The sequence below is a fragment of the Oncorhynchus masou genome, unplaced genomic scaffold (assembly GCF_036934945.1).
Source record: "Oncorhynchus masou masou isolate Uvic2021 unplaced genomic scaffold, UVic_Omas_1.1 unplaced_scaffold_1871, whole genome shotgun sequence".
Lineage (NCBI taxonomy): Eukaryota > Metazoa > Chordata > Actinopteri > Salmoniformes > Salmonidae > Oncorhynchus > Oncorhynchus masou.
In genome coordinates this window covers 22,565-41,237 of record NW_027008375.1, presented here as the reverse complement: position 1 = coordinate 41,237, position 18,673 = coordinate 22,565, and the positions used below count along the sequence as shown (strand labels likewise).

Genomic DNA, 18,673 nt, shown 5'->3' with positions numbered 1-18,673 from the left:
TAATCCATCCCTCCTCTCTAATCTAACCATCCCTCCTAAATTAATCCATCCCTCCTCTCTAATCTAACCATCCCTCATCTCTAAATTAAACCATCACTCTCTAAATTAATCCATCCCTCCTCTCTAAATTAATCCATCCTTCCTCTCTAATCTAACCATCCCTCCTCTCTAAATTAATCCATCCCTCTCCAAATTAATCCACCCCTCCTCTCTAATCTAACCATCCCTCCTCTCTAAATTAATCCATCCCTCCTCTCTAATCTAACCATCCCTCCTCTCTAAATTAATCCATCCCTCCTGTCTAAATTAATCCATCCCTCCTCTAAATTAATCCATCCCCCTCTAATCTAACATCCCTCCTCTGAACCTCCTCTCTTATCTAACCATCCCTCTCTCTCTAATCTAACCATCCTTCCTCTGAACCTCCCCTTTAATCTAAACATCGCTCCTCTCTAATCTAACCATCTGTCCTTCTATTCCCATCTCCTTTGCAGCCTCTGGACAGTGAGAAGGACTCTTCCCTGGTGTTGCTGTGTTTCGGCCTGTGTGTGCTGGGCAGGAGAGCACTGGGGACTGCTGCACACCATATGTCTAGGTGAGTCTGTCTGCCTCTCTGTCTGTTTCTGTCTCTGCAGAGTAGGGTTGCAAAATTCAGCTTTTCCAGAAATCCCTCCTGATTTGGGGAATCTTCCAACCAGGATTTCAGAGAAGTCAGTAATTTCACAACCATCCTGCAGTGTGTGTAACAGACAAAGTGGGATACATCTGTATCTCAGCTTATCACCTTTCTAAAACATTTGGTGATTTCCTGAGACATTAGCTGTGTTCCAATATTCATACTAACCCTACTATTTGTGATGTAATTTGAGTACGTAGTATGCTTTTTGGTCATGGTATGGATAGTTAGTATGCTAAAAGTTCCCAGATGTCGTACTACATTCACCAAAATACAAAGTATACAAGCAGTGGACACTACTTCCTTGCTTTTAGGGCCCATAATGCAATTCTTCCGAAAATGGGCGTGGCTTCAAAACAATTTCACATTTGAAGACAATGGCGTAAAATACGCAGCCAAAGTCCAACGAAAGTGGAAACAAATTAATTACTTTAACTAACTATGACAAACGGTAAATGTTGAGCAATGTAATGACTTTTTAAATACCCTGCCCAAGCCACGCCTCCTCAATAGTATGGGGCCTGTCCTAGCCACGGCTCCTCAATAGTATGGGGCCTGTCCTAGCCACGGCTCCTCAATAGTATGGGGCATGTCCTAGCCACGCCTCCTCAATAGTATGGGGCCTGTCCTAGCCACGCCTCCTCAATAGTATGGGGCCTGTCCTAGCCACTCCTCCTCAATAGTATGGGGCCTGTCCTAGCCACTCCTCCTCAATAGTATGGGGCTTGCCTGTCCAAGCCACTCCTCCTCAATAGTATGGGGCCTGTCCTAGCCACTCCTCCTCAATAGTATGGGGCCTGTCCTAGCCACTCCTCCTCAATAGTATGGGGCTTGCCTGTCCAAGCCACTCCTCCTCAATAGTATGGGGCTTGCCTGTCCAAGCCACTCCTCCTCAATAGTATGGGGCCTGTCCTAGCCACTCCTCCTCAATAGTATGGGGCTTGCCTGTCCTAGCCACTCCTCCTCAATAGTATGGGGCCTGTCCTAGCCACTCCTCCTCAATAGTATGGGGCTTGTCTGTCCTAGCCACTCCTCCTCAATAGTATGGGGCTTGCCTGTCCTAGCCACTCCTCCTCAATAGTATGGGGCTTGCCTGTCCTAGCCACTCCTCCACAATAGTATGGGGCTTGTCTGTCCTAGCCACTCCTCTACAATAGTATGGTGCTTGTCTGTCCTAGCCACTCCTCTACAATAGTATGGGGCTTGTCTGTCCTAGCCACTCCTCTACAATAGTATGGGGCTTGTCTGTCCTAGCCACTCCTCTACAATAGTATGGGGCTTGTCTGTCCTAGCCACTCCTCTACAATAGTATGGGGCTTGTCTGTCCTAGCCACTCCTCTACAATAGTATGGGGCTTGTCTGTCCTAGCCACTCCTCTACAATAGTATGGTGCTTGTCTGTCCTAGCCACTCCTCTACAATAGTATGGTGCTTGTCTGTCCTAGCCACTCCTCTACAATAGTATGGGGCTTGTCTGTCCTAGCCACTCCTCTACAATAGTATGGGGCTTGTCTGTCCTAGCCACTCCTCTACAATAGTATGGGGCTTGTCTGTCCTAGCCACTCCTCTACAATAGTATGGTGCTTGTCTGTCCTAGCCACTCCTCTACAATAGTATGGGGCTTGTCTGTCCTAGCCACTCCTCTACAATAGTATGGGGCTTGTCTGTCCTAGCCACTCCTCTACAATAGTATGGTGCTTGTCTGTCCTAGCCACTCCTCTACAATAGTATGGTGCTTGTCTGTCCTAGCCACTCCTCTACAATAGTATGGGGCTTGTCTGTCCTAGCCACTCCTCTACAATAGTATGGTGCTTGTCTGTCCTAGCCACTCCTCTACAATAGTATGGGGTCTGTCCTAGCCACTCCTCTACAATAGTATGGTGCTTGTCTGTCCTAGCCACTCCTCTACAATAGTATGGTGCTTGTCTGTCCTAGCCACTCCTCTACAATAGTATGGGGTCTGTCCTAGCCACTCCTCCTCAATAGTATGGGGTCTGTCCTAGCCACTCCTCTACAATAGTATGGGGCTTGTCTGTCCTAGCCACTCCTCTACAATAGTATGGGGTCTGTCCTAGCCACTCCTCCTCAATAGTATGGGGTCTGTCCTAGCCACTCCTCTACAATAGTATGGGGCTTGTCTGTCCTAGCCACTCCTCCTCAATAGTATGGGGCTTGTCTGTCCTAGCCACTCCTCCTCAATAGTATGGGGCTTGCCTGTCCTAGCCACTCCTCCTCAATAGTATGGGGCTTGCCTGTCCTAGCCACTCGGTAGCTCACCATATAAGACACTTCTAGCACCTTCTTATTAATGGTATCTGTTGCATTTATACATGTCTAACTACTCAAAAGTCGTCTATATTCTCTCTCAGAAACCTCCCGTGCCTTATTTTCCAAATTGGCATGTTTTAGTTTCTAAATGTCTGTGCCAAGAGTGAAGGTTTCATGGAGTTGTGAGATAGTACATTAGCACATATGTGACTGAGGAAAGGCACTCCTCCCAGTATACACGGCCGTTCAAAAGTTGTCACTTAGAAATGTCCTTGTTTTCCATGAAAACATACATGAAATGAGTTGCAAAATCTCCTGTGTTCTCCCCCTCTCTCTCCCCTCTCTCTCCCCTCTCTCCCCTCTCTCTCTCCCGTGTCTCTCCCCTCTCTCTCTCCCGTGTCTCTCCCCTCTCTCTCTCCCGTGTCTCTCCCCTCTCTCTCCCGTGTCTCTCCCCTCTCTCTCCCGTGTCTCTCCCCCTCTCTCTCCCGTGTCTCCCCCCTCTCTCTCCCGTGTCTCTCCCCTCTCTCTCTCCCGTGTCTCTCCCTCTCTCTCTCCCGTGTCTCTCCCCTCTCTCTCTCCCGTGTCTCTCCCCTCTCTCTCTCCCGTGTCTCCCTCTCTCTCTCCCGTGTCTCTCCTCTCTCTCTCCCGTGTCTCCCTCTCTCTCCCGTGTCTCTCTCTCCCGTGTCTCTCCTCTCTCTCTCCCGTGTCTCTCTCTCCCGTGTCTCTCCTCTCTCTCTCCCGTGTCTCCCTCTCTCTCCCGTGTCTCCCTCTCTCTCCCGTGTCTCTCTCTCCCGTGTCTCCCTCTCTCTCCCGTGTCTCCCTCTCTCTCCCGTGTCTCTCTCTCTCTCCCGTGTCTCTCTCTCCCGTGTCTCCCTCTCCCTCTCTCTCCCGTGTCTCCCTCTCTCTCTCTCTCTCCCGTGTCTCCCTCTCTCTCTCTCTCTCCCGTGTCTCCCTCTCTCTCTCTCTCTCTCCCGTGTCTCCCTCTCTCTCTCCCGTGTCTCCCTCTCTCTCTCCGTGTCTCCCTCTCTCTCTCCCGTGTCTCCCTCTCTCTCCCGTGTCTCCCTCTCTCTCTCTCTCTCCCGTGTCTCTCTCTCCCGTGTTTCTCCTCTCTCTCTCCCGTGTCTCTCCCTCTCTCTCTCCCGTGTCTCCCTCTCTCTCTCCTGTGTCTCCCTCTCCCTCTCTCTCTCTCTCTCCCGTGTCTCCCTCTCTCTCTCCCATGTTTCTCCTCTCTCTCTCCCGTGTCTCCCTCTCTCTCTCCTGTGTCTCCCTCTCCCTCTCTCTCTCCCCTCTCTCTCCCGTGTCTCCCTCTCTCTCTCCCTCTCTCTCTCCCCTCTCTCTCCCGTGTCTCTCCCCTCTCTCTCCCGTGTCTCTCCCCTCTCTCTCCCGTGTCTCTCCCTCTCTCTCTCCCGTGTCTCCCTCTCTCTCTCCCGTGTCTCCCTCTCTCTCTCCCGTGTCTCCCCTCTCTCTCTCTCTCCCGTGTCTCTCCCCTCTCTCTCTCTTCTCCCTCTCTCTTTCTCCCGTGTCTCTCCTCTCTCTCTCCCGTGTCTCTCCCCTCTCTCTCTCTTCTCCCTCTCTCTTTCTCCCGTGTCTCTCCTCTCTCTCTCCCGTGTCTCTCCTCTCTCTCCAGTAACCTGGAGTCCTTTCTGTATGGTCTCCACGCGCTGTTCAAGGGAGACTTCCGGATCTCCTCGGTGAGAGATGAGTGGATCTTTGCTGACATGGAGCTCCTGAGGAAGGTGGTGGTGCCTGGGATACGCATGTCACTCAAACTACACCAGGTGAGCGTTGCCTGGGATACGCATGTCACTCAAACTACACCAGGTGAGAGTTGCCTGGGATACGCATGTCACTCAAACTACACCAGGTGAGAGTTGCCTGGGATACGCATGTCACTCAAACTACACCAGGTGAGCGTTGCCTGGGATACGCATGTCACTCAAACTACACCAGGTGAGAGTTGCCTGGGATACGCATGTCACTCAAACTACACCAGGTGAGCGTTGCCTGGGATACGCATGTCACTCAAACTACACCAGGTGAGCGTTGCCTGGGATACGCATGTCACTCAAACTACACCAGGTGAGAGTTGCCTGGGATACGCATGTCACTCAAACTACACCAGGTGAGCGTTGCCTGGGATACGCATGTCACTCAAACTACCCCAGGTGAGAGTTGCCTGGGATACGCATGTCACTCAAACTACACCAGGTGAGCGTTGCCTGGGATACGCATGTCACTCAAACTACACCAGGTGAGAGTTGCCTGGGATACGCATGTCACTCAAACGACACCAGGTGAGAGTTGCCTGGGATACGCATGTCACTCAAACTACACCAGGTTAGCGTTGCCTGGGATACGCATGTCACTCAAACTACACCAGGTGAGAGTTGCCTGGGATACGCATGTCACTCAAACTACACCAGGTGAGAGTTGCCTGGGATACGCATGACACTACACCAGGCGAGAGAGACCAGAAACAACCTCATTGGACTTTAAGGACCTCTCTCTCCTCCTGTCTTTCTCCCTCAGGACCACTTCACGTCTCCAGATGAATATGACGAGCCGGTGGTCCTTTTCCAGGCCATCTCGTCTCACCAGCAGAACCTGGTGATCGCCCACGAGGGTGACCCGGCCTGGCGCAGCGCCGTGCTCTCCAACTCGCCCTCACTGCTCGCCCTGCGCCACGTCCTGGACGAGGGAACCAACGAGTACAAGATTATCGTGCTCAACAGACGATACCTCAGCTTTAGGGTCATCAAGGTTAGTAGCTCATCGTGCTCAACAGACGATAGCTCAGCTTTGGGGTCGTCAAGGTTAGTAGCTCATCGTGCTCAACAGACGATAGCTCAGCTTTGGGGTCGTCAAGGTTAGTAGCTCATCGTGCTCAACAGATGTTACCTCAGCTTTAGGGTCATCAATGTGCGACAGACCTGGTGACAGATTAGAAAGGAGGCAAGGACCGAGGTTAGGAAGTGCCTAAAAGAAACACGCGGGGTAGCCTAGTGGTTAGAGCATTGGACTAGTAATCGAAAGGTTGCAAGTACAAATCTGTCGTTCTGCCCCTGAACAGGCAGTTAACCCACTGTTCCTAGGCAGTCATTGAAAATAAGAATTTGTTCTTAACTGACTTGCCTGGTTAAATAAAGGTAAAATAAAAAATAAAAAATAGGAAGAGAGGACAGAAAGGAAACCAGGTGTTGTGAATAGTAGATTTCGCTCAACTCCCCATGTCATTTATACATTCATTAACTGGTTAACAACGGGATTGAAGAATGAACTCGTTTAAAAAAAAAAAACGTATTAAATGAGCATCCTCTTGCAGGTGAACAAGGAATGTGTCCGCGGGTTGTGGGCGGGACAACAGCAGGAGCTGGTGTTCTTACGGAACAGGAACCCAGAACGCGGAAGCATCCAGAACGCCAAACAGGCGTTGCGCAACATGATCAACTCGTCGTGTGACCAGCCCATTGGATACCCCATCTACGTGTCGCCCCTGACTACGTCCTATTGCAACTCACACACACAGCTAGGTCACATCCTGGGAGGACCAATCAGCATTGGCAATATAAGGAAGTTAATCGTCAGTACCTGGCACAGGTAGGTCACATCCTGGGAGGACCAATCAGCATTCTGCGTATGTTCCAATAATTTTTCTTCTCTCCTAAAGTGTGCACTTGTTCACTTCTCTTCACTGATTTTAAAAGGCAATGACTGGTATAACAAGTATTTGTGGAAACTCCCGTTAGCCCATGCCTCTACCAATCCAAAGATTTTAGATTTGTGTGAACGACTACACTACAGGAGAATGTAGATAGTATTGGGACTCTCTTTAAAATGTATTCTAGGGAGATAACGTTCCACTGTGGTTCTGCTTGCTTTTTGGGGTCTTGGTCTGGTTACTGTAAAACACTGTTTTCTGTCCCTCACCTCTCGCTCTCTCGTCCCTCTCGCTCTCTCGTCCCTCTCGCTCTCTCGTCCCTCTCGCTCTCTCGTCCCTCTCGCTCTCTCGTCCCTCTCGCTCTCTCGTCCCTCTCGCTCTCTCGTCCCTCTCGCTCTCTCGTCCCTCTCGCTCCTCTCGCTCTCTCGTCCCTCTCGCTCTCTCGTCCCTCTCGGTCCCTCACCTCTCGCTCTTCTGTCCCTCACCTCTCGCTCTCTCGTCCCTCACCTCTCGCTCTCGTCCCTCTCGCTCTCGTCCCTCTCGCTCTCTGGTCCCTCACCTCTCGCTCTCTCGTCCCTCACCTCTCGCTCTCTCGTCCCTCTCGCTCTCTCGTCCCTCACCTCTCGCTCTCTCGTCTCTCTCGCTCTCTCGTCCCTCTCGCTCTCTCGTCCCTCTCGCTCTCTCGTCCCTCTCGCTCTCTCGTCCCTCTCGCTCTCTCGTCCCTCACCTCTCGCTCTCTCGTCCCTCACCTCTCGCTCTCTCGTCCCTCACCTCTCGCTCTCTCGTCCCTCTCGCTCTCTCGTCCCTCACCTCTCGCTCTTCTGTCCCTCACCTCTCGCTCTCTCGTCCCTCTCGCTCTCTCGTCCCTCACCTCTCGCTCTTCTGTCCCTCACCTCTCGCTCTCTCGTCCCTCTCGCTCTCTCGTCCCTCTCGCTCTCTCGTCCCTCACCTCTCGCTCTCTCGTCCCTCACCTCTCGCTCTCTCGTCCCTCTCGCTCTCTCGTCCCTCTCGCTCTCTCGTCCCTCTCGCTCTCTCGTCCCTCTCGCTCTCTCGTCCCTCTCGCTCTCTCGTCCCTCACCTCTCTCACCCCCCTTCTCTGTCTTCCACCACCCCTCTCTGTAGATTGCGTAAGGGCTGTGGAGCTGGCTGTAACAGTGGTGGGAACATTGAGGACTCTGATGCAGGGGGCTTGTCCTGCACCAGTGGTAATGGGACAGGGCTGAGCGGTGACTCCCAGCAGAGCTCGGTGTCCCAGGGGGGGCTGTCAAGACCGGCCGCTCCCCTGGCCTACCAGCCACACAATATGAGTGAGCACCACCACCACGTACACCAGGGCTGGGGTGAGTCCTTCTCAATTCGGGGAAATTAAAAGCAATTTCCTGAATTGACTGAAAATTATCAAATCTCTCAAAATGTTTCCCAGATATCACAAAAAACTGTTCTCACCTGGTTACCTTCTCTCCTCTCCACACAGACCCAACCAACCCGTATCTCTCCTCTCCACACAGGCCCAACCAACCTGTATCTCTCCTCTCCACACAGACCCAACCAACCTGTATCTCTCCTCTCCACACAGGCCCAACCAACCTGTATCTCTCCTCTCCACACAGGCCCAACCAACCTGTATCTCTCCTCTCCACACAGACCCAACCAACCCGTATCTCTCCTCTCCACACAGGCCCAACCAACCCGTATCTCTCCTCTCCACACAGGCCCAACCAACCTGTATCTCTCCTCTCCACACAGGCCCAACCAACCCGTATCTCTCCTCTCCATACAGACCCAACCAACCTGTATCTCTCCTCCCCACACAGACCCAACCAACCTGTATCTCTCCTCTCCATACAGACCCAACCAACCCGTATCTCTCCTCTCCACACAGACCCAACCAACCTGTATCTCTCCTCTCCACACAGGCCCAACCAACCTGTATCTCTCCTCTCCACACAGACCCAACCAACCCGTATCTCTCCTCTCCACACAGACCCAACCAACCCGTATCTCTCCTCTCCACACAGACCCAACCAACCTGTATCTCTCCTCTCCACACAGACCCAACCAACCCGTATCTCTCCTCTCCATACAGACCCAACCAACCTGTATCTCTCCTCCCCACACAGGCCCAACCAACCTGTATCTCTCCTCTCCACACAGACCCAACCAACCCGTATCTCTCCTCTCCACACAGACCCAACCAACCTGTATCTCTCCTCTCCACACAGGCCCAACCAACCTGTATCTCTCCTCTCCACACAGACCCAACCAACCCGTATCTCTCCTCTCCACACAGACCCAACCAACCTGTATCTCTCCTCTCCACACAGGCCCAACTAACCTGTATCTCTCCTCTCCACACAGGCCCAACTAACCTGTATCTCTCCTCTCCACACAGGCCCAACCAACCTGTATCTCTCCTCTCCACACAGGCCCAACCAACCTGTATCTCTCCTCTCCACACAGGCCCAACTAACCTGTATCTCTCCTCTCCACACAGGCCCAACCAACCTGTATCTCTCCTCTCCACACAGGCCCAACCAACCTGTATCTCTCCTCTCCACACAGGCCCAACCAACCTGTATCTCTCCTCTCCACACAGGCCCAACCAACCTGTATCTCTCCTCTCCACACAGGCCCAACCAACCTGTATCTCTCCTCTCCACACAGGCCCAACCAACCTGTATCTCTCCTCTCCACACAGGCCCAACTAACCTGTATCTCTCCTCTCCACACAGGCCCAACCAACCTGTATCTCTCCTCTCCACACAGGCCCAACCAACCTGTATCTCTCCTCTCCACACAGGCCCAACCAACCTGTATCTCTCCTCTCCACACAGACCCAACTAACCCGTATCTCTCCTCTCCACACAGACCCAACTAACCCGTATCTCTCCTCTCCACACAGACCCAACTAACCCGTATCTCTCCTCTCCACACAGACCCAACCAACCTGTATCTCTCCTCTCCACACAGGCCCAACCAACCCGTATCTCTCCTCTCCACACAGACCCAACCAACCTGTATCTCTCCTCTCCACACAGGCCCAACCAACCTAAATCTCTCCTCTCCACACAGACCCAACTAACCTGTATCTCTCCTCTCCACACAGGCCCAACCAACCTGTATCTCTCCTCTCCACACAGGCCCAACCAACCTGTATCTCTCCTCTCCACACAGGCCCAACCAACCTGTATCTCTCCTCTCCACACAGGCCCAACCAACCTGTATCTCTCCTCTCCACACAGGCCCAACCAACCTGTATCTCTCCTCTCCACACAGGCCCAACCAACCTGTATCTCTCCTCTCCACACAGGCCCAACTAACCTGTATCTCTCCTCTCCACACAGGCCCAACCAACCTGTATCTCTCCTCTCCACACAGGCCCAACCAACCTGTATCTCTCCTCTCCACACAGGCCCAACCAACCTGTATCTCTCCTCTCCACACAGACCCAACTAACCCGTATCTCTCCTCTCCACACAGACCCAACTAACCCGTATCTCTCCTCTCCACACAGACCCAACTAACCCGTATCTCTCCTCTCCACACAGACCCAACCAACCTGTATCTCTCCTCTCCACACAGGCCCAACCAACCCGTATCTCTCCTCTCCACACAGACCCAACCAACCTGTATCTCTCCTCTCCACACAGGCCCAACCAACCTAAATCTCTCCTCTCCACACAGACCCAACTAACCTGTATCTCTCCTCTCCATTCAGGGACCAGTCAGAGCTCCCAGTCGGTCCAGTCTGGCCTTGTGCACCACTCTCCAGCCCGAGCCTCCGTGACCAGCCAGTCTTCATCCTACCGCTATAACAGCAGCCGCCACTCGTCTCTCCGTACCTCAGCCACTGGCCTGGAGCCCTGCCGGCGCTACTCTACCAGCCAACTGTCCCACCGTACCCTCCCCACCTCCCTACAGCTCCGCCTGGGCTCCGGGTCGTCCTCGGACCCCGCCGGCCCCTCTGCCTCGCTCTCCTCCCACAGTATCCCGCCCTGTAAGAGACACACCCTGGTAGGCCTGCTGGGTAACGACGGGCTGGGTAGTGGCGCCATGTTGGACCCACTGGATCACCACGTCCCGGCTCTGTCCGCCGTGCGACGGAACGACATCTCCTACAGAGTGCAGGTCGGTCAGGAGAAGAAGAAAAAAAAACGCTCCGATAGCAATGTTGTAATCAACAGCGACTGTTTCTCAAGAGGTTTTTAAAAGGGACAGTTCACCTCAATTACAAAATGAGTTATGGTTTCCTTTTCCATTGACTCTGCTTTCAGGGCAAAGAAACATGTATGAGTCATTTTGAAATGGATACTTTTTAATTCAGAGGGCGTTTCTCAAATCAAATTCCTGCAGGACCCCTAAACAGTACACACAGTACATTCTCTATCCCCTTACACTGTGTATAAGACAGTAGTTTTGGAATTGTTAGTTAGATTACTTGTTGGTTATTACTGCATTGTCGGAACTAGAAGCACAAGCACTTCGCTACACTCGCATTAACATCTTCTAACCATGTGTATGTGACAAATAAAATTTGATTTGATTTGATTTTAACTGTGGCCCCGGGACAAGCACACCAGATGCAACTTGTCAACTAATCCTCAAGCCCTTGATAAGTTGAATGAGGTGTGCTTGTCCAGGGGCCACAGTTAAAATGTGTACCTATGTGAGGCGGGGGTTGGTGGGGGGGGGTCTCGATGACTGGAGTTTATAACCTCCCCTCAAAACATTCTTGTAAGTTATTTTATGCTGCTGATCTTGACTGCACATATTTCTCCCACCAGATCGTGGATGTGAGCCAGGTGCTGGAGGTCATTAACCTGTCGAAGCGGATGGAGCTGCAGTGGCCTGATGAGACGGTGAGGCTGAGGGCAGGACGCAGCTGCTGGAGGGACTGGAGCCCCCTGGAGGGCATGGAGGGACATGTAGGTTCTCCACTTCCTCCGCGAGGGGTCACATTTGCCATCGCTTCATATTACTACGACACATCTCAGTTTTACAATTATCACTTCGAGAATTGTTTTTAAATTAAAACTTCAATGTATTCATGTTGTTTTCAATATTATATTATATATACATAAAGGAATGACTCACCAACCTTTCTCTCCCTCCCTCTCTCTCCCCTCTGTCACCAACCCCTCTCTCCCTCCCTCTCTCACCAACCCTTCTCTCTCCCCTCTGTCAACAACCCCTCTCCCTCCCTCTCTCACCAACCCCTCTCTCCCTTCCTCTCTCACCAACCCTTCTCTCCCTCCCTCTCTCACCAACCCTTCTCTCCAGGTGATTCACCGGTGGGTGCCTTGTAGCCGTGACCTCACCAGCCGTTCCCATATAGACAAGACCATCCTGCTGGTTCAGGTGGATGATAAACTGGTTCCCATCGTAGAGACGGGGGTCATAGAGCTGGGGGCCGAGGTCTGAGCGACTGGTTCCCATCGTAGAGACGGGGGTCATAGAGCTGGGGGCCGAGGTCTGAGCGACTGGTTCCCATCGTAGAGACGGGGTCATAGAGCTGGGGGCCGAGGTCTGAGCGACTGGTTCCCATCGTAGAGACGGGGGTCATAGAGCTGGGGGCCGAGGTCTGAGCGACTGGTTCCCATCGTAGAGACGGGGGTCATAGAGCTGGGGGCCGAGGTCTGAGCGACTGGTTCAGGTGGATGATAAACTGGTTCCCATCGTAGAGACGGGGGTCATAGAGCTGGGGGCCGAGGTCTGAGCGACTGGTTCAGGAGGATGATAAAACTGTCATAGACTTGGTCAAATGAGAAATGCTTGTTTTGAAACCTGGGGTGAATACGGTCTGCCCTAATGACTACACCCTAGTCCTCCTGGGAGTAACCCAGTCACGAGTTAGAGGTCAGGGTTCACCTTACTGCAGGCCGAAGAGCAGACCAGCCTGCTAACAGTGAGGAAAGGATCCCCCCACCTCTCTCTGTCCTCTCTGTCCTCTCTCTTCCATCCACTCTCCTCTGTCCTCTCTCTTCCATCCACTCTCCTCTGTCATCTCTGTCCTCTCTCTTCCATCCACTCTCCTCTCTGCCCTCTCTGTCCTCTCTGTCCTCTCTGTCGTCTCTGTCCTCTCTCTTCCATCCACTCTCCTCTCTGTCGTCTCTGTCCTCTCTTCCATCCACTCTCCTCTCTGTCGTCTCTGTCCTCTCTCTTCCATCCACTCTCCTCTCTGTCCTCTCTCTTCCATCCACTCTCCTCTCTGTCCTCTCTGTCGTCTCTGTCCTCTCTCTTCCATCCACTCTCCTCTGTCGTCTCTGTCCTCTCTCTTCCATCCACTCTCCTCTCTGTCCTCTCTGTCGTCTCTCCTCCGTCGTCTCTCCTCCGTGACCAGGAAACCGATGAGTGGTCGAGGAGTGTGTCAGTTCGTTAGTAGGCGAACGGAAGACGGTCCTCCCCTCCTTGTCTCTCAGCCTCCTTTTGACGAGGAAGCACAAGTGTATCCTACAACGGAAGAGCTTGGATATCTGCCACACCCCTTTTGAATCAGCTGTTGTATTGTCAGAGGAGAAAAGCATGGACACGTTGTTTTTAAACGATATGCTATTTATCCTTTGTCTAGAAAAATCTATTGCATAACTATCTTCATTCGCATTTATCACGTAACATATTTATTTTGGAATCCACCCCTGTAAACGTCATTCGCCTGATGGAACAGGAGTGGGAAAAAAAGGACAGTTTCATTCAAGCGCATTTTCGTCCACTTTCCCCCCTCGTCTCCTCGATTTGACCTTTGACCTTTTTTTAAAAGGAGAGAGAAGAGAGGTCGCAGGAAGAAATCTAATGGAGAAAAGACTCATATCTACATTCAAAACGGCACCTTAATTTCCCTATATATATATATATATATATATATGTGTGTATGTATATATATATATATATATATATGTATATATGTATGTGTGCACTACTTTTCACAAGGCACTACTTTTTGCAGTTTAGGGTGCTGTTTAGGACGAACTATATGTTCGAGGGGAAAGGGAATCCAGGGACGAGTGGCGGTGGAGGAGACAGATGGCAGTCCACACATCTACAGTAACTTGCAAAAGTATTCATACCCCCCCCCCCCCCCTTTTGGATTTCTTCCCATTTTGTTATCGTGTTGCAAAAAGTGGGATTAAAATGTATTTTAATAGTCAACTCATGTGTCGTCTGTCAAAGTGGAGTGCAAACATTTTAAAGATTTACAACTAATTCGATAACTAAAATAGTATTCAGCCCCTTTTTGTTTAAGGATTAAATTTAGTTCAGGAGTAAAATGTGACTTAACATCACGTACGTAATAAGTGACATGGACTCTGTGTGATAAAATAGGGGTTGACATTATTTCTGAATGACTAAACCTCCCCCCCCTACAATATGTGTAATGTCCCTCTACACAGATTCAACTACAAAGACCAGGGAGCTTTTTCAAAAGCCTTGTATAAATAAAATGTCAGTGATTTGGTAGATGGGTAACAATATCAAATCAGACGTTGAATTTTAATATCTCTTTAAGCGCGGTCACGTTAATAATGATGCCGTGGATGATTTATTAAAACCACCCAGACACATCAAAGATACAGTCTGCCTTCTGAACTGAGGTACAGGACAGGGATGTTACCATGGTGATTGGATGTTACCATGGTGATTGGATGTTACCATGGTGATTGGATGTTACCATGAGGCCATTGGTGATTTTTAAAACGGTCAAGTTCAAATGGCTGTGATGGGATGAAAACAAGAGGTTGGATCAACATCGTAGTGGACTCCACAATAATGACTTAGATAACAGTGACAATAATGCAAAATATACATCTGGTATGCAGCAGAGTGATAGTGAGAAGGAGAAATGGGGTGGCAGGGTAGCCTAGTGGTTAGAGCGTTGGGACTAGATCTGGTATGTGGCAGGGTAGCCTAGTGGTTAGAGCGTTGGGACTAGATCCGGTATGCAGCAGAGTGATAGTGAGAAGGAGAAATGGGGTGGCAGGGTAGCCTAGTGGTTAGAGCGTTGGGACTAGATCCGGTATGCAGCAGAGTGATAGTGAGAAGGAGAAATGGGGTGGCAGGGTAGCCTAGTGGTTAGAGCGTTGGGACTAGATCTGGTATATGGCAGGGTAGCCTAGTGGTTAGAGCGTTGGGACTAGATCTGGTATGTGGCAGGGTAGCCTAGTGGTTAGAGCGTTGGGACTAGATCTGGTATGTGGCAGGGTAGCCTAGTGGTTAGAGCGTTGGGACTAGATCTGGTATGTGGCAGGGTAGCCTAGTGGTTAGAGCGTTGGGACTAGATCTGGTATGTGGCAGGGTAGCCTAGTGGTTAGAGCGTTGGGACTAGATCTGGTATGTGGCAGGGTAGCCTAGTGGTTAGAGCGTTGGGACTAGATCTGGTATGTGGCAGGGTAGCCTAGTGGTTAGAGCGTTGGGACTAGATCTGGTATGTGGCAGGGTAGCCTAGTGGTTAGAGCGTTGGGACTAGATCTGGTATGTGGCAGGGTAGCCTAGTGGTTAGAGCGTTGGGACTAGATCTGGTATGTGGCAGGGTAGCCTAGTGGTTAGAGCGTTGGGACTAGATCTGGTATGTGGCAGGGTAGCCTAGTGGTTAGAGCGTTGGGACTAGATCTGGTATGTGGCAGGGTAGCCTAGTGGTTAGAGCGTTGGGACTAGATCTGGTATGTGGCAGGGTAGCCTAGTGGTTAGAGCGTTGGGACTAGATCTGGTATGTGGCAGGGTAGCCTAGTGGTTAGAGCGTTGGGACTAGATCTGGTATGTGGCAGGGTAGCCTAGTGGTTAGAGCGTTGGGACTAGATCTGGTATGTGGCAGGGTAGCCTAGTGGTTAGAGCGTTGGGACTAGATCTGGTATGTGGCAGGGTAGCCTAGTGGTTAGAGCAGCAGAGTGATAAGGAGAAAACACTGTACAGAAATATACTTTTTTGGCCTAAATGCAAAGCCTTATGTTTGGGGGAAAATACAACACAATGTACCTGACCGCCTCCTTATATTCAAGCATGCTGGTGGCTGCATCAGGTTATGGGTATGCTTGACATCGGCAAATACTGAGGAGGTTTTCAGGATAAAAAAGAAATTAGGTGGAGCAAAGCACGGTCAAACTCAGAGAGGACATCCTGCTTTCAGTGTGCTTTCCACCAGACACTGAGAGATGATTTCACCCATTCAGAAGGACATTGACCTAAAACACAAGGCCAAATCTACACTGGAGTTGCTTATCAAGGAGGCTGGGAATGGTCCTGAGTGGGCAACTTACAGTTTAGATTTAAATCTGCTTGAAAATCTATGGCAAGACTTGAAAAGGGCTGTCGAGCCATGATCCCCAACACCTTGGCAGAGCTTGAAGAATTTTGAAAAGGATAATGGGCAATTACTGTACAATCAAGGTGTGCAAAGCTCTTCGAGACTTACCCGAGAAGACTCACAGATGTAATTGCTGCCAAAAGGGGTTTATAACATATATCGACTCAGGGAGCTGAATACTTATGCCGTCTTAAATGTAAAAAAAAAAATATTTAAAAAATCCACGTTGACAGAAAAGTACAATTAAATCCATTTTAATTCCACTTTGTGAAACAATAAAATGAATAGTTTTGCAAGGCACTGTTTCTGCCTTGCTCTGTGTCACAACATGTAACATGACAGGTGCCCTATTAGGTGGCTACCAATGGTCATCCTTTTTCTATGCATTTCCTTATTACTTTGACTGACTTGTGTACACAGACTGTGCACAAACACACACACACACAACGTGATATATATATACATATATATACACACACATATGTGCACAAATTAATGATGACGGTTTGATTTATGATTATGACAGAATTGAGTGTGAGGATTTATTTTTATTTTTTTCCTTATTGGTTTCAAAATAATTTTCCTAACGAGCCTAGTCCTGAAAGTGGCCGTGGTTTCACACGTGGCAGGACGTGTCGTTGCCAAGACGACAGAGATGCAGAAACGAGTCGTAGACCAGGAGGGAAGACATGCAGGTGCTGTACCAGACATGATTTACTTTGTCCTCATTGTCATTCTTATTGGGTTTTGTTTTGGAAGTTGCAGGAAATAACGTGCACTATGATTTATTTTACATTTTATTTACAGTGACGCACTACAGTCTGAGATATCACCTTATTGAATTTATTACAGAATCTTAGTGGCCATGGTTACAGATGCCTTGGGAATTAAAATAATGGTTCGTCATTGTTTATTATTCAGCCATTTTCGTTTATATATATATATCAATGTACAAAATATTTTTGTTTTTAATATTTATTACTGTGAACATAGTATTTACATTTTCTTACTTTTTTTTTCATTTATGGGACAAATGTTATATAAATGTATCACGGGCCATCGGTTGGAAAAACAAGATGGTGAATTTCTGATGGACTGTTTCCCGATTTAACTTAATTCTTTTTCTATATTGAGAAATAAAGAGCGTTTGATTTACAGCTTGTCTCTTTTTATATGCAAAGAGTTCTAAAAATACAGTCACAAACCACGTTTCCATACAGGTTTATTTCGAGTTAAGTCATATAAAATAAAATCACGACAGCTGTGATGGAAAATTGAAGTTTATGTATAATTTTTATGAATGCCGACAGATCATTAGTTCGTTTGTCATGGTCTGATCTTTCTGTGGTGGTAAAATTAATTATGCGAGATATCGGTGGAAAATCTTACATGCGTAAATATAAACGCAACGTGCAACAATTTCATATTTTACTGAGTTACAGATCATATAAGGAAATACTTCAATTAAAATAAATTTAATTAGTCTCTATTCTATGGAATACAGATATGCATCTGTTGGTCAGAAAACCGTTTGTCTCGTGCAGCGCGACACTTCGCGTAGAGTGGATCAGGCTGTTGATTGTGGCCTGGAAAACAACTCCTCTTCAATGACTGGGAAGTTGTGTGACATGTCTGGTGAGTAATGCAGGCCATGGGAAGAACTGTGACATTTACAGCTTCTAGGAATTGTGTTCAGATCTTTGCGACATGGGGCTTTGCATTATCATGGCGGCGGATGAATGGCACGACAATGAGCCTCTGGATCTCAGTGCATTCAAATCGCCATCAATAAAATGCAATTATGTTCATTGTCCGTAGTTTATGCCTGCCCATACCATAACCCCACCACCACCATGGGGCACTCTGTTCACAACGTTGTCATCAGCAAACCGCTCACCCACAAGGTGCCATACACACTGCCAGCTGCCAGGTACAGTTGAAACCGTGATTCATCCGTGAGGAGCACACTTCTCCAGAGTGACAGTGGTCATCGAAGGTGAGCATTTGTCCACTGAAGTCGGTTACAACGCCGAACTGCAGTCAGGTCTCGACCCTGGTGAGGACGACGAACACACAGACGAGTTTCACTAAGACGGTTTGTGCAGAAATGCTTCGTTTGTGCAAAACCCGCAGTTTTATCAGCAGTCTGGGTAGCTGGTCTCAAACGATCCCACATGTGAAGAAGCCGAATGTGGAGGACCTGGGATCCCGTGGTTACACGCGATCTATGGTTACGAGGCCAGTTGGACATACATTGCATTATGGTAGAGAAATGAACATTTAAATTCTCTGGCAACAGGTCTGGTAGATATTCCTGCAGTCAGCATGCTAATTACACTCTCCCTTAAACTTCAGACATCTGTGGCATTGTGTTGTGTGACAAAACTGCACATTTTAGAGTGGCCTTTTTTTATTTTTCCTAGCACGAGGTGCACCTGTTTACTGATCATGCAGTTTAATGGAGGAGTTCCGAACGGGGCCGGGCTCAATGTGGGCGGAGTCAAAACTGTTTACCCCGAACACCCGAAATTCAGTTTTGCCTTTTGTTATTGTTTGGTAATGAGCAACTTCGTTTTACAGTAAACAAAATTATTCTTTGCCAGAAATACAATGTGTCTTAGCTATGTTTCACTAACCACTACCTCTAGTTTTTCGGGATAAATCCTACAACTTTTTAAAGTCGTAGGTTTTGAAAGTTGTGTGTCAAAAATGTGTCTGTTCATATTTGAACACATTTAACAGATACGGAGGCTACAAGCTAGGGAGATGTTATTTCG

At 49.4% G+C, this 18,673-nt stretch overlaps 1 pseudogene; it reads left to right on the top strand.

Annotated features, from left to right (window-relative positions):
• The window catches only part of LOC135532470 (pecanex-like protein 1), a 79,482-nt pseudogene extending 62,429 nt beyond the window's left edge, over positions 1–17,053 (top strand).
• Positions 17,054–18,673: the final 1,620 nt, after the last annotated feature.